This window comes from Hoplias malabaricus, chromosome 4, assembly GCF_029633855.1.
Source record: "Hoplias malabaricus isolate fHopMal1 chromosome 4, fHopMal1.hap1, whole genome shotgun sequence".
NCBI lineage: Eukaryota > Metazoa > Chordata > Actinopteri > Characiformes > Erythrinidae > Hoplias > Hoplias malabaricus.
In genome coordinates, this window is record NC_089803.1 from 13,145,941 (window position 1) to 13,160,272 (window position 14,332).

Below are 14,332 nucleotides of genomic sequence, written 5' to 3' on the forward strand. Positions count from 1 at the left end.
ACCCTGAGTGGCTTAAGAGGTATGTGCGTTCAGTTCCCGTACAGCACTGGGGTAAAAGCTGTTTTTCAGTCTGTTTGTCCTGGATGTGATGGACCCGAAGCGTTTTCCTGAGGCCAACTGTTGGAAGAGATGGTGTCCAGTGTGGGAGGAGTCTTTCAGTATATTGGCTGCCCTGCTGAGGCAGCGGGAGCTGAACAGATCCTCCAGCCTGGGCAGTGGACAGCCGATGATCTTCTGGGCCATGTTGATCACTCTCTGTATAGCTCTCCTTTCTGCCACTGAGCAGCTGCTGTACCATGTTGAGATGCAGTAGGTCAGCACACTCTCGATGGCACAGCGGTAGTAGGACACCAGCAGCTTCTCCTGAAGGATGTTTTTCCTGAGAATTCTCAGGAAATAGAGTCTCTGCTGTGCCTTCCTAACTACAGCTGTGTTGTTGGTGGTCCAGGAGAGATCTTCAGAGATATGCATACCCAGAAGTCTGAAAGAAGGGACTCTTTTCCACACAGTCCCCATTTATGATGAGTGGTGTGGGGTCTATGCATTTCCTCCACAAGTCTATGACCAGTTCTTATGTTTTGGGAGTTCAGGGAGAGATTGTTCTTTGCACACCATTCCGCCAGTCCCAGGACTTCATCCCTGTACTCCACCAGATATGAGTCCCACCATGGTTGTGTCATCTGCAAACTTGATGATTGTGTTGCTGGAGTGGGTGGGGGTGCAGTCGTGGGTGTAAAGTGCGTAAAAGAGAGGACTTAGCACGCAGCCCTGTGGAGCTCCAGTGCTGAGTGTTACCCTGGAGGACTGATGGTGGCCTAATCTAACAGACTGGGTGCGCTTTGTTAAAAAGTCCTTAATCCAGATGCATGTGGATTGAGAAAGTCCAAGGTCTATGAGTTTGGTCACCAGTCTGCTGGGGATGACTGTATTAAAGGGAGAGCTAAAGTCTAAAAATAGTATTCTTACATAGTTTCCCTGGTGTTCCAGGTGTGTGAGTGCTGGGTGAAGGGTAGTATTGATGGCATCCTCAGTGGACCTGTTTGCTTTGTAAGCAAACTGATGTGGATCGAAGCTGGGAGGGCTCTGATGTGCTGTAGAAGCAGTCTCTCAAAGCACTTCATTATAACCGGTGTGAGTGCGACTGGACTCTAGTCATTGAGGTCACTGATGGTGTTGTTTTTGGGCAGCGGGATGATGGTGGCAGACTTCAGACATGGTGGTATGATGGATTTTGATAGGGACAGGTTGAAGATTTTTGTAAAAATGCCACAGAGCTGGTCTGCGCATATTTTCAGCACCTTTCCAGTCACACCATCCGGGCCAGCAGCTTTCCTGGGGTTCACTGCTTTAAGTATGTGTCTCACCTTGTGTTCTTGCACCATGAGGATGTGGTTATTGGAGACTGGTGGAGGTCTTGTGTTTGTCTCCACTGCTCCCACCTCATAGCGAGCAAAGAAACAGTTCATCTGCCAGTGAAGCATCATCCTCCACAGTAATGCAGTTTCTGGACTTGTGGTTGGTGATGTGTTGAATGCCCTGCCACACGTGACGTGGATCGTTGTTGGTGAATTGTTCCTCAATTTTCCGCTTGTAGGCAATCTTGGCCTCTTTGATGTCTCTCTTCAGGTTGGTTCTTGCCACGCTGTATAAGGCTCTGTCCCCAGACCTGAATGTGATTTTACACTTGTTGAGGAGTATTCAGACCTCTTTTGTCAACCAGGGTTTTTGGTTTGGGTAAACCCTGATGTTTTTGTCCACTGTTAAATTTTCCACACAGTTCTTGATGTACAGTTGTGTACACTTCCAGGTCCTGATCCTCAAAGATGTCTCAGTTGGTTCTTTCGAAGCAGTCTTGCAGCTATAAGGAAGCTCCTTCAGGCCATGTCTGGACAGTCTTTGTGAGGATGAGATCTTCTTTTGAGGGGAGTGTATGCCGGAGTTAGAAATATAGAGCAGTGGTCTGATTGACACAAGTGTGGTAATAGGGTAGTTTTAAAACCGTTCTTTAAATTTGAGTACACCTTATCCAGTGTATTTTTCCCCCTGGTAGCACATTTGATGTGCTGATCAAACTTAGGGAGGACTGATTTTAAATCAGCATGATTAAAATCACCGTCTATTATGTGAACCATTTCAGGGTAACTGTTTTGCTGTGAATTGATGGCACTGAGCAGATAGCTTAGCGCTATGTTGGCATTAGCATCAGGAGGAATATACACAGCGGTTACCAGGACAATGGTAAACTCTCTGGGAAGATAGAATAGCCTGCATTTCACTGTCATATACTCCAAATCGGGAGAACAGTGTCTATCAGTGATGTTGGCATTAGTACATCAGCTGTTATGTGTGTAAATGCATAGCCCTCCTCCTTTTGTTTCACCTGAGCCTTTGTTTCTGTCCCAACGGAACGCTGTACGGCCTGCTAGCTCGATGGCTACATCCGGGATGAGCGAGTGCATCCACGTCTCCGTGATTACCAAAATGCAGCAGTCCTCAATTAGTCGGTTTGTAGAAATAAGCAGAGTAAGATTATCCAGCTTGTTTGTGATTGCTCTGGCATTGGTGAGAAAGACGCTGGGTAGCGCTGGCTTGTGTGGTTGTTTCTTAAGCCTCGCCGCTATGCCGAACCGGCAGCCACGCTTTTGCTTCCTTTGTCTCCTCGGCCTCCTCCATTTTCCGGAGCCGATCACCACCCACGGAGCTCCCGGTGTTCTGGCTATCTCCTCCGGTATACTGTGTGAGTGCAGATATTCCTTTGTAATGACCTGGTTTTGCTGTAATCCGATACTTAGGAGATCCTGCCAGCTGTATATAGGATTTGCGGTACTAAACGTGACTTTTCCGAGCAAACATACAAATGAAAACACAAAAAAAATAGCACCTAATCGTAGAGCGTTGAGCCGCTGCATCTGTGTGCGCTGCCATCTTGACTGCAATGACTGAAAGCACATTGGTGCAATAATTGTTAAATTATCATTTAGGTCAAATACCAACCTGTAAGCTTCTTTGAGGTGGCGGGAGTGCTTCCGCTTCCTGAGGAAGCACTCCTGTTGTGCCTTCCGCACTTGGTGTTGGGTTTTGAAGGCCCATGTAAGGTCAGCAGAGATGTGTACTCCAAGGAACTTGAAGTGCTCCACTCTCTCAACCTCCACTGCATTGATGAGGAGGGCCATGGTCCCGGTGCGGGTGGATCTTCTGAAATCCACGACCATCTCCTTGGTTTTATTTGGGTTCAATTTCAGGTTGTTGTTCTTACACCATGCTGTCAAGTGCCAGACCTCCTTCCTGTAGGCTGATTCTTCGTTTTTCGTAATCAGTCCTACAATGGTTGTGTCATCAGCAAATTGATGATGTTATTGGAGGTTTGAATGGGGGAGCAGTCATATGTGAAGAGTGAGTAGAGGAGGGGGCTGAGGCCACATCCCTGTGGGATCCCTGTGTTCAAGATGAGAGTTGAGGATGTGCGGTCTCCCATCCTGACATATTGGGGTCTGTTGCTCAGGAAATCCAATATCCATAAGCATAGTGAACTGCCCAGGCCCAGATCGCCCAGTTTACTGACCAGGTTTTGTGGAATAACTATTAAAGGCTGAACTAAAGTCCACGAACAACATCCTTACATATGAATTTTTCTGTTCTAGATGAGTGAAGGCTGAGATCACAGCATCCTCTGTCGACCTGTTGGTTCTGTAGGGAAACTGATTTTGGTCAAGGTCAGCTGGGATGGCAGATCTGATATGAGGGTAATGAGTTTCTCAAAGCATTTAGAGATGATGGGAGTTAGGGCGACCGGGCGGTAGTCGTTTAGGCTGCACACTGTGTTTTTCTTTGCCACTGGGACGATGGTGGCTGATTTGAAGCAGGTGGGAACTGCTAAATTGTGGTGAACACTTCTGCCAGCTGGTCTGTGCAGACCTTGAGAATACGTCCAGAAACACCATCTGGTCCAGGAGCTTTTCTAGTGTCTATCCTGCGCAGAGTAGATCGGATCTAGTTTGGGTGAAGCTGAATGGGGGTGTCCTCGACTGCACGTCTAGGCTGGCTGGTGGCATCCGGGTTGCTGTTATTCTTATTGTCGAAGCGAGCAAAGAAATGATTGTGTGTCTGGGTGGGTTCTGTCTGTGGCAGTTGTGGATGTGGCACTGTATCCAGTGAGTGATTTTATTCCTTGCCACATACCTTTGGAATTATTCTAGTTGAAATACTCCTGGATGCGCAGTTGGTATTTGGGCTTGGCTTTTATGATGCTCCGTCTCAGGTCAGTCCTCGCTCTTTTGTAGGCCAGCTGGTCCCCGAGTCTGAAAGCAGTGTTCCTAGTTTTGAGCATATTTTTATGTTGATGTAGGAATTTTCCTTTAAAAGAAAAGTGGAAATAACTGTTTCTGTCCAGAAAATACGCAAAGACAATCGGAATTCAGAATAGGCTGATAACATTTCAATCAGTACATCTCTGCTGAACGTAAAAAGAATTTAGTGTGTGAATGCCTAGATATTTTTGTGTAGAGAGTTTACATCGGTGGTCATCTTCGCTGTTTATGTACCCCCGCAGGCTAATGCTAAACTAGCCATGGAAAAACTATACCTCTCCACTAGCAAACACCTAGCAGTACAACCAGACAGCATTGTCATCATAGCAGGGGACTTCAATCACGCCAACTTGAAGTCTGTCCTGCCTAATTACCACAGATATGTAAACCTTCCCGCAAGAGAGAGGAACATATTAGATCAGGTCTACAGCAACATTCCTCATGCCTACAAAGCCAGACCCTCACCACATCTGGGTCTCTCTGATCATCCGTCCCTGTCTCTAACACCAGCATATAAACCACTCATCTGTAGACAAAAACCAGCCACAAAGACAGTCAGAGTATTGACTGAAGAATCCACCTCAGCCCTACAGAACTACTTTGAGAACAGACTGGGAAGTTTTTGCAGAGGGGACAGACCTGAACGGACACACAACAGTTGTACTGGACTACATCAACTTCTGTGCGGACTGTGTGACCAAGACCACTACTGTGAAAGTGCTGCCCAATTAGAAACCATGGTTGAACAAAGAACTCCCTGACAGGCACGTCACTTCCGGCTGAATGCTTGCGTGCTCGATTTGAAATTGTTTACTGTTTGTCGCTGTTTTAGTCCTCTAGACGTTTGTTTACAATCTCTATTGAATATTTTTTTGGCATTGCTTATCCTAGTGTGCTGTCATCGTTCCCAATCAACTGTGCTTCTTAACTTCCTTTTTTTCGTAAATATTATTTCTCATTGTTTATTTTTCTCTTTTCATGGTGCCTGCCGAGGAACGAGCCCTTTCTGAGCTCGGCGCGGAGCTCGAGCAGCTGGGTCGCCGGATTCAGTGTCTCTTGGAGAAGCAGACAGAGCTCCAGTGGGAGAAGACAAGACTCGAGGCAGCCCGCAATGCCTCCTACGTGGCCGTCTCCTCTGCCGCGGCGGTTAGCGGGTGTACCTATCTACACGCCTGCACCATGATGGGAGCGCCAGCGTGGGCGTGGGAAGCCGAGGCTGTCCCCCCCCTCCACCGCAGCCAGTCTTCACTTCTGCCAACCGGTTTGAGGTGCTCAGCTCCTGGCCTTAACCTGCACCTTCTCTAGCACCGAAGACTAAACAGGACGGTGTTCTTATTAATGCAACCGTGTCTTGTCTCTCAGGCACCCGTATCCTGGATGTTGCCAGGCGGCTTCCCTCAGTGCTTATGCAGCACGAGGACTTCGGCACCGTCGTTCTCCATGTGGGAACGAACGACATCTTCGCCCGCCACAGCGAGGTCCTGAAGGAGCACTACCGTTCTCTTCTGGATACCGCTCGGAAGAAGACGGACGCTAGGATCATCGTCTCTGGCCCCTTGCCCACCTACCGTCGAGGATGCAAGGAGTTTAGCAGGCTCTTTGGGCTCCACTCCTGGCTCCTGGATTGGTGCGGCACTGTTGGCGTGGACTACGTCGACAACTGGGAATGCTATCGTGAGCGTCTGGCCCTGTATCGTTGGGATGGGCTTCATCCGAGCCGTCTAGGATTGTAGTTCTCTCTGAAAACATTGAGGTGGTCATTCCCAGTCACATCAGTCAGGTAGGTGGAATGGATAGCGAACAGGTAAGTAATATAAAAATTCCTAATGTTCCTCCTGACCATCTCTCTACTGCTAGTATGAGGAGTAGCATATCCATATCACCCACTCTGATTAAAGCTAATAAATTTTTCAGCCGAATTAGAATTAACACCAAGGCACTGCAGTGAACACAGTTTCCATTTCAATTTCAGCACTTCCAGCATTAAATTAGGGCTTTTAAATATACGATCTCTAACATCTAAAGCACTCACTGTCTGTGATATTATTACTGATAACAAACTCTATGCATTATGTCTCTGTGAAACATGGGCTAAACCCAATGAATACATTGCCCTAAATGAGTCCACTCCCCCTGGCTTCAGCTATTAATATATAATTGGCAACAAAAAGGAAATCAACCCCATTGTCCCCTCTGATTTCTGTAGTAATGACTTCATGAGGTTTTTTTATGATAAAATTGATTGCATTCGCCTCAAAATCCAAAATAAATCCATAGTCACATCGGCTTTTGTTGATGAACCCCCAGCCAGCTCTGAGGTGCACTTAGACTACTTGAATTCTGTCGTTGAAAATGACTTGCTTAGTTTAATTAGCTCATCTAAATCAACTTAATACTTACTGGATCCTGTTCCAACATAATTATTTAAACAAATTTTACCTAATTAGACCATGGGGCGGCGCGGTGACGCAGTCACACAGCTCCAGGGACCTGGAGGTTGTGGGTTTGACTGTCCGGGTGACTGTCTGTGAGGAGTTGGTGTGTTCTCCCCGTGTCCGCGTGGGTTTCCTCCGGGTGCTCCAGTTTCCTCCCACAGTCCAAAAACACACCTTGTTAGGTGGATTGGTGACTCAAAAGTGTCCGTAGGTGTGAGTGTGTAAGTGAATGTGTGTGTTTCTGTGTTGCCCTGTGAAGGACTGGTGCCCCCTCCAGGGTGTATTCCTGCCTTGCGCCCAATGATTCCAGGTAGGCTCTGGAAACACCACGACCCTGAAACTGGATAAGCAGTTACAAATAATGAATGAATGAATGAATAATTAGACCATTGCTCACAATAATAAACTCATCCCTCAACATTGGATATGTACCAAAACCTCTGAAACTAGCGGTAATCAAACCAATTATTAAAAAACCCAATCTTGACCCTCTTGTGCTTGCAAACTACAGGCCAATATCAAACCTCCCTTTTATTGCTAAGATTCTAGAAAAAGTCGTGTCACAGCAGTTGTGCTCTTACCTACAAAACAATGACATTCATGACATTTTTCAGTCTGGATTTAGACCAAATCACAGCACAGAATCAGCGCTAACAAGAGTAACTAATGACTTACTCCTTTCACATGATAAGGGCTATATCTCTATTCTGGTGCTGCTTTAGTGCAGCGTTTGATACCATAGATCATGTGATGCTTCTTGATAGGTTGGAAAATCTGGTGGGAATAAAAGGATCTGCCCTCTATTAGTTCAGATCCTATTTATCTGATCGTTATCAATTTGTTTATCTGATTAATAAATCCTCTAATCATACTTTAGTTAAATATGGTGTTCCACAAGGATCAGTGCTTGGCCCTGTATTGTTCACACTCTACATGCTGCCACTGGGTAGACTAATCTGTAAGCATGGTGTTCAATTCCACTGTGTAGTGGAGTATGGATCAAATAAAGAAATGAAAAGTTCTGAATGAAAGACTCTCCACTCTGAATAAGGATTTCTTGGGACAGAACCCTACATTCCACAGACTGCGTGTGTGCGAAAGACTCTGCACTCCCCCCAACCCCCCCCCCCCCCCCCCCACACACACACACACATAATGTCTACATCAAAGACTGACCAGGACACTTGCCAATGACCCCCTCCTCGTCTTTAGAAATGGAAAGACAACAGACCCAGTTTATGACGCTTTTAGGCAGAAGGAGACCAAACAAAGTGGATTTAACAAAGACCAGAATTAACGAACCTCGTTTATGGCCCTCGGCGTCAAGATGGCACTCCTTATCGTATGCAAAATCACACAGATGGCCCCCAGAGTTGACCTTGTGGTGAACTCCCATAACCTGGCTCAAACCAAACTAAAAGCATGGACCAATAGTGCCCCCAAGTGGACAATTGCGAAATCACGTTTCGCCCTGCTGCCTTTTAAGTCCATAACGGACACATCGAGTGTTTATGAACATGTTTTATGCAAATATGTATTAATGTCACCCTCTGTTATTCTCAAGTGAATGTCTACTAACTAATGAAGTGATGTGTATTACTGTTTCAATCATGAAGGAAAATTTCTGTCTCTGATTAGGAAAACGAATTAGTTTCTAACTTCTAGCATAATATTGTAAGTGGGATGTAATCGTAAAATACCCAAGATATATATACATAGATATTTGATAATAATAATCCAGGACACTCATTGTGCTATACCATAAGCATGTATAAGTATTTTTTACTTTATTCAGTTTCTCTGTATACGTGGCGCTCTTCCCTCTCTGAAACATGAAACGGGTCACGTGAGCCTCAGACCCAGGATCCAATCAAAGAAAGGAGACCTCCCAAATGGGCGTGACCACGCCACATCTAAAAAGGGGCCCAACTCTGTCTCATCTCTTCTTGCTCCTTCTCTAGCTCTCTTTCAAGCTTACTCTTACACTCCTCACGTCGCTCTTCACTTCACGTGCCACGCGCTACTTCTTCCTTACGCCGACGAAACTACTCTCCAACAGAACTTTACGAAGGACCTCACTCAACTTCCAAGGGACGCCTTGTGCTAGTTAGCAGTGTGATAAAGAAACTACAGAGTAACTTCGAGTAATTCTCAGTAATCTTTTCTTTGTTTATTTGTGTTCATGTTTTGTCACCCAGTCCAAGTTTAACCTTACGACTGATCAAAGCAGGTGAAACTTATTTGTGGCCAGAGTAAGAAACACCACCGAGATAGAGGAAAATTGTAAAATAAGTATAAGCTTATTAATTCGATTTTTAGTTCTGGAGACTGCAAGGACAAGCAAACTTCTCTTCCAAAGCTTCCATATGAATGGAACCTTCCACTCAGGACAGTGAGCCAGAGGAAATCCTTTCATCTGCGTCACCACGCTCTGAGTACGCCCGAGGTGGCCTGACTCACAGGTGACCAAATCCACGCTGACCCAGCCTGAAAGCTCCCACGGAAGAACTGCGGGAATTAAGCGGGACTCCTCTCTCCCATAACCTCAAAGCGCCTCTGTACCCATCGAGTGGTTGAGATCAACAGAAAAGTAAGCTAAAATTACGCACTTCCAGAGCTGGAAATTGAATTAAATCTCTTGGTAAAATAATCTCTTAATCAAACCATAGCAACATATCTTTTCAAGTCATATCGCCTAGCCTATCTCTAAATTCGAACCGGTTTGACCTGCGTTGATCCCGTGAGAATTTCTAGGATCGGACTATGTTATTAAATATTCTCTTGAAATAACAGTGTGTGGAGTCTGTTCATTAAGAGTCTGAAAATCCTGAAGCGATGACAGTATTCACTCCCCAATTACTTGTTAATGTTTTTGTCATTTAAGTCAATCATAATAACAATTATTGTCATTAGTCAAAACATCATTAATCAGAATGAGTTCGAATAAGGTCAAACGCTACAACTGTTACGCTGATGACACACAACTGTATATATCAGCCAAACCTAATGATGTTGCTTGTCTACGTAAAATAACAGAATGTCTAACTGAAATTAAAGACTGGATGATGCAAAATTTTCTCATGTTAAATTCTTATAAAACTGAAGTCTTGTTACTAGGTACAGACACTCAGAAACATTCACTCAGAAATGCTGCTATCAATCTTGATAATTCAACAGTAAGACATAATACCATCATTAAAAACTTAGGGGTAGCCTTTGATTCGACGCTCACATTTGATACCCACATATCCAATACAGTCAAACCGCCTTCTTCCACCTATGCAATATTGCCAAAATTCAGCATATTTCATCCTTAAAAAGATGCAGAGAAACTAGTACATGCCTTTATACTTTCATGTCTAGACTACTGCAATGCGCTCCTGGCAGGGAGCTCGTGCAAAGCGTTACACAAGCTTCAGTTAGGTTAAAATGCAGCAGCCAGGGTGCTCACTAGAGCTAGAAAATTCGAACATATCACCCCAGTTCTCTCGTCCTTACACTGGCTACCTGTAAAATTTCACATGGACTATAAAATACTTCTCTTAGCTTATAAACCTCTAAATGGTTTAGGCTCGTAGTATCTTACTGAACTTCTCATACCTTTATCGCCCGTCACGTACAGTTCGTTCACAGGATGCCCATCTACTTTGTTCCTTGCTTTAATAAAAACACTGCAGGAGGAAGAGCCTTTCTTCACAAAGCTCCTCAACTCTGGAATAGACTTCTGGTTACTGTTCGGGGCTCAGACACCCTCTCAATCTTTAAATCTAGATTAAAAACCAAGCTTTTGGTTAATCATTCACTTTCAGGTTACTCCTTCTCTATTAGTGTTTTTGAGCTGGTTTTCATATGATCACTGTTCTGTATTAACCCTGTCATATGACCATAGCTACAGCTTTTTTAGTTAGCTGTCTAGTAACCGCCAACACGCTGTCTGTCGCTGGGTTCTCTTGCCTGACCCGTGGAAGCTTTTTTCGCAGGACAATTTTGCCCGTTCTTTACCATGACCCTACTAACCTCTGTAGTTATTTGTTCCCTTTGTCTGGTTTTCATTCTCCTGTCTCTCTCATGCTTTGAGATGTCCTGCTGCTCTCCAGGTGTTGCCCTGATCCAGCCCCTGTGTATCCTGTACAAGATCCTGGCCTTGTCTCATCTACACTATCATGCTTGGCCATGCTGTTTTATCTCAAATTAACACTGCACCTACTTTTAACACAGAATCACTGATCCCCTCCTCCTTCCTCAGACACATACATCACTAATATACTACATTCACATCAACCCCTTCATCTGTCATCATTTCACTTTTACTTCTGTTCTGTTCTCTATTGTGTCGCCAGTGTCGACCAGAGGAGGATGGGTTCCCCATATGAGTCTTGGTTCCTTCCAAGGTTTCTTACTCGTGTGCTGAGGGAGTTTTTCCTTGCCACTGTTGCCCCTGGCTTGCTCATAGGAGGCTTAGACTCGGATATCTGTAAAGCTGCTTTGTAGCGATTTTTTTTTTGTGAAAAGCGCTATATAAATAAAATTTGATTTGATAACTGAGGACCCTGCTCTAGGTTATAGGTGAAGTTCAGACGTATATCTGTGGATTAAAGGTGTAGTCTGTGGTTTGTGTTTTAAATGAAGAAATGGAATGGAATGAAGGAATGAGACGTTCTGAGAATGAGAGCTACCTTCAGTCTCGCGCTGTCCTATTTTATAATGTGGAACGGAAAATTCACTAAGAGTCTGGGGAATAACTGACACATTTAAGGTGGAAATAAATATTTTTACATGAAAATTGAGAATAAGAAGGAAATGTCTGCCTCCTAAAATGACATTTTAAATAAGCAGCTCTCATTCGATTTTCCCTCACCATCTCCTCCCACTCCTTCTGTTATCTCTCCATCCAAAGCAGAGCCAGTTCCACCTCCACCACATCACTGCAGCACTCTATCAACTTTAACACTCACTGACTCTAGAGAGGAGAAAAACTGTGTATGTTTGGTGTTTATTATCACTGATTGTAGGTGAATTCCAAAGAGCGAGCTTGTCGCCCTGAGGTGTGTGTCGCTGTTTGAGCCACTGTCGCCCTCGTGTGGTGGACAAGTGTAAATGTGACCCACACAGAATCAGTTGTATGAGACTAATCAGCTGTTCACTATCACACAGCTCCAGGGTCCTGGGTTTGAGCCCTGCTCCAGGTGACGGCTTGTGAGGAGTTTGGTGAGTTCTCTGTGTGTGTGTGGGTTTCCTCCAGGTGCTCCGGTTTCCTAACACAGTCCAAACACACACTAAACACACTGTCCGAACCTGGACCTGTAACTGATAAACTACTTACAGCCATTTAATTTTTAATTGAGTGTTTATTATAATTTGCATAACTTTTCTAGTCATTACAGTACAGGTATAATGATCCAGATATTTGTTATTTATTATTTGTCCAATTTCGGTATACACTGCGGTTCACTGGAAAGAACCAAGGTTCAGGAATGGAAGAATCAAGAATGGAACCTGTTCAGGAACCAGAGTCCTTTTGGTGGAAAAGCGCCATGGTTGACAGCAACAAATCAGTGTTCCGATTGGATAAACAAACCTTGCGAGTTGATTGGTCCAGCTAAAGCTTTCTTATTGGTCCATCGATTGTCCATCAAAAACAGGGTCAAATATCCACAACTATAAAAAGAGATTCACACGCAGCAGAGAAGGTGAATGTGTGGATTTTTTTCACCTCATTCAAAAATTCCCACTGTCACATTTGGATCCTTACAAAGGTTTGCTCTGGAACATTTTAAGCCGTTTGAGAAGGTACGGATTCACACATTCACAACATTTGATTTACAAAAATCTATTTTATTCACATTTGTGAATTTAAATTATTGTTGTTTTAAATTTGTACATTCCAATACTTTTGTAGATTTTATTTTTACGTGTATGTAGTTGCTCAAAGTCCGTTACATTTGTGAGTATTGTTTTACAAACTCAAAATCTTTTTGACCCTTTTTTGAATGCATAGTTTTAGACAGACTTTATTTTTGCTGGACCTGGCAACCCTGCTCTCGGTTTGCTGGTAGAATTGCCAACCTGCTCTCACAAGACATTTCAAATCAAATCAAATCAAATTTATTTATATAGCGCTTTTCACAACTGATGTTGTCACAAAGCAGCTTCACAGAATTCCAGTAAGACAAAGATTTGACATGAAATGTAAAAACAAATGTAAAACCCTCAAGTGAGCAAGCCAGGGGCGACAGTGGCAAGGAAAAACTCCCCCAGCTGAGGAAGAAACCTTGGGAGGAACCAAGGCTCACAAGGGGTGACCCATCCTCCTCTGGTCAATATACTGGTGATAATAGTTAGTAGTCCATGAGAACTTCAGTGTAGGGACAGCTTCAAGGCACTTGGTGGTTGCTGGAGCGTGGGCAGCTGGTCTGAAGCGTGGAGGAGGATCTCGACAGTCATCCATCAGTGTCCAGACAGACAGGTGGGCAGTTGTTTACTCGGAAAGATGTAAAGTGATGGAATTAGTTTTGAACTGTTTTGTGTTTGTAAAGTACAAAATATGAAAATTTCCAGTGTGTGGCTAATGACTCCGGCAGATCTGACTATGACAGCTTTAACTAAAAGGAGAGAACCAGGAGGACACAAAGACACGGGAGCATCCTGAAACACTGGCATCCCTCCGCCCCACCGTCAACAAACCTGAGTGATCGCGAGAAGCGGCGGGACGAGAGCACCAGTGTCTCAGTTTACTATAATTCCGTGTCCATGGATTGTGTCCAAGATTGCGACTGTGTCTGAGTCCCGAACATTTTCTGGAAGATCATTCCAGAGTCTGGGGGCTTTATAAGAAAAGGCTCTTCCCCCAGCTGAGGCCTTCTGAATTCTGGGAACAATTAAAAATCCAGTATTCTGTGATCTGAGTGAACGTGGTGGCTCATAATAGAAAATTGTATCTTGAAGGTATTCAGGAGCAAGCCCATGTAGAGCTTTATATGTTAATAACAAAATGTTGTAGTCAATGCGGAATTTAACAGGCAGCCAATGAAGTGATGATAAAACTGGGCTGATATGTTCAAATTTTCTAGTTTTAGTGAGGACCCTAGCTGCAGCATTTTGAACTAGTTGAAGTTTTCTTAAATTGCTGCTGGTGCATCCTGACAGTAGTGCGTTACAGTAGTCAAGCCTTGAAGTAATAAAGGCATGTACTAATGTTTCTGCGTCCTGAAGGGATAAGGCATTTCTAATCTTAGCAATATTGCGAAGATGTAAAAAAGCTGTCCTGGTGATACTACCTATGTGTTGATCAAATGATAAATCCGGGTCAATTATGACACCAAGATTTTTTGCTGCTGAACCAGGTTTAACTGGAAAGTCAGCTAGATTTAAAATTAAATCTGATAATTTATTTCTTGCCACTTTTGGACCCAAAAGCAGGACCTCTGTTTTGTTGCTGTTTAGAAGGAGGAAGTTACGCAACATCCAGCCTTTCACGTCTTTTACACAGTCCTCTATTTTCTTTAATCTGTGTCTGTCATCGGGCTTGGCTGAAATATACAATTGTGTGTCGTCTGCGTAACAGTGAAAGTTAATGTCATGGTTTCTTAT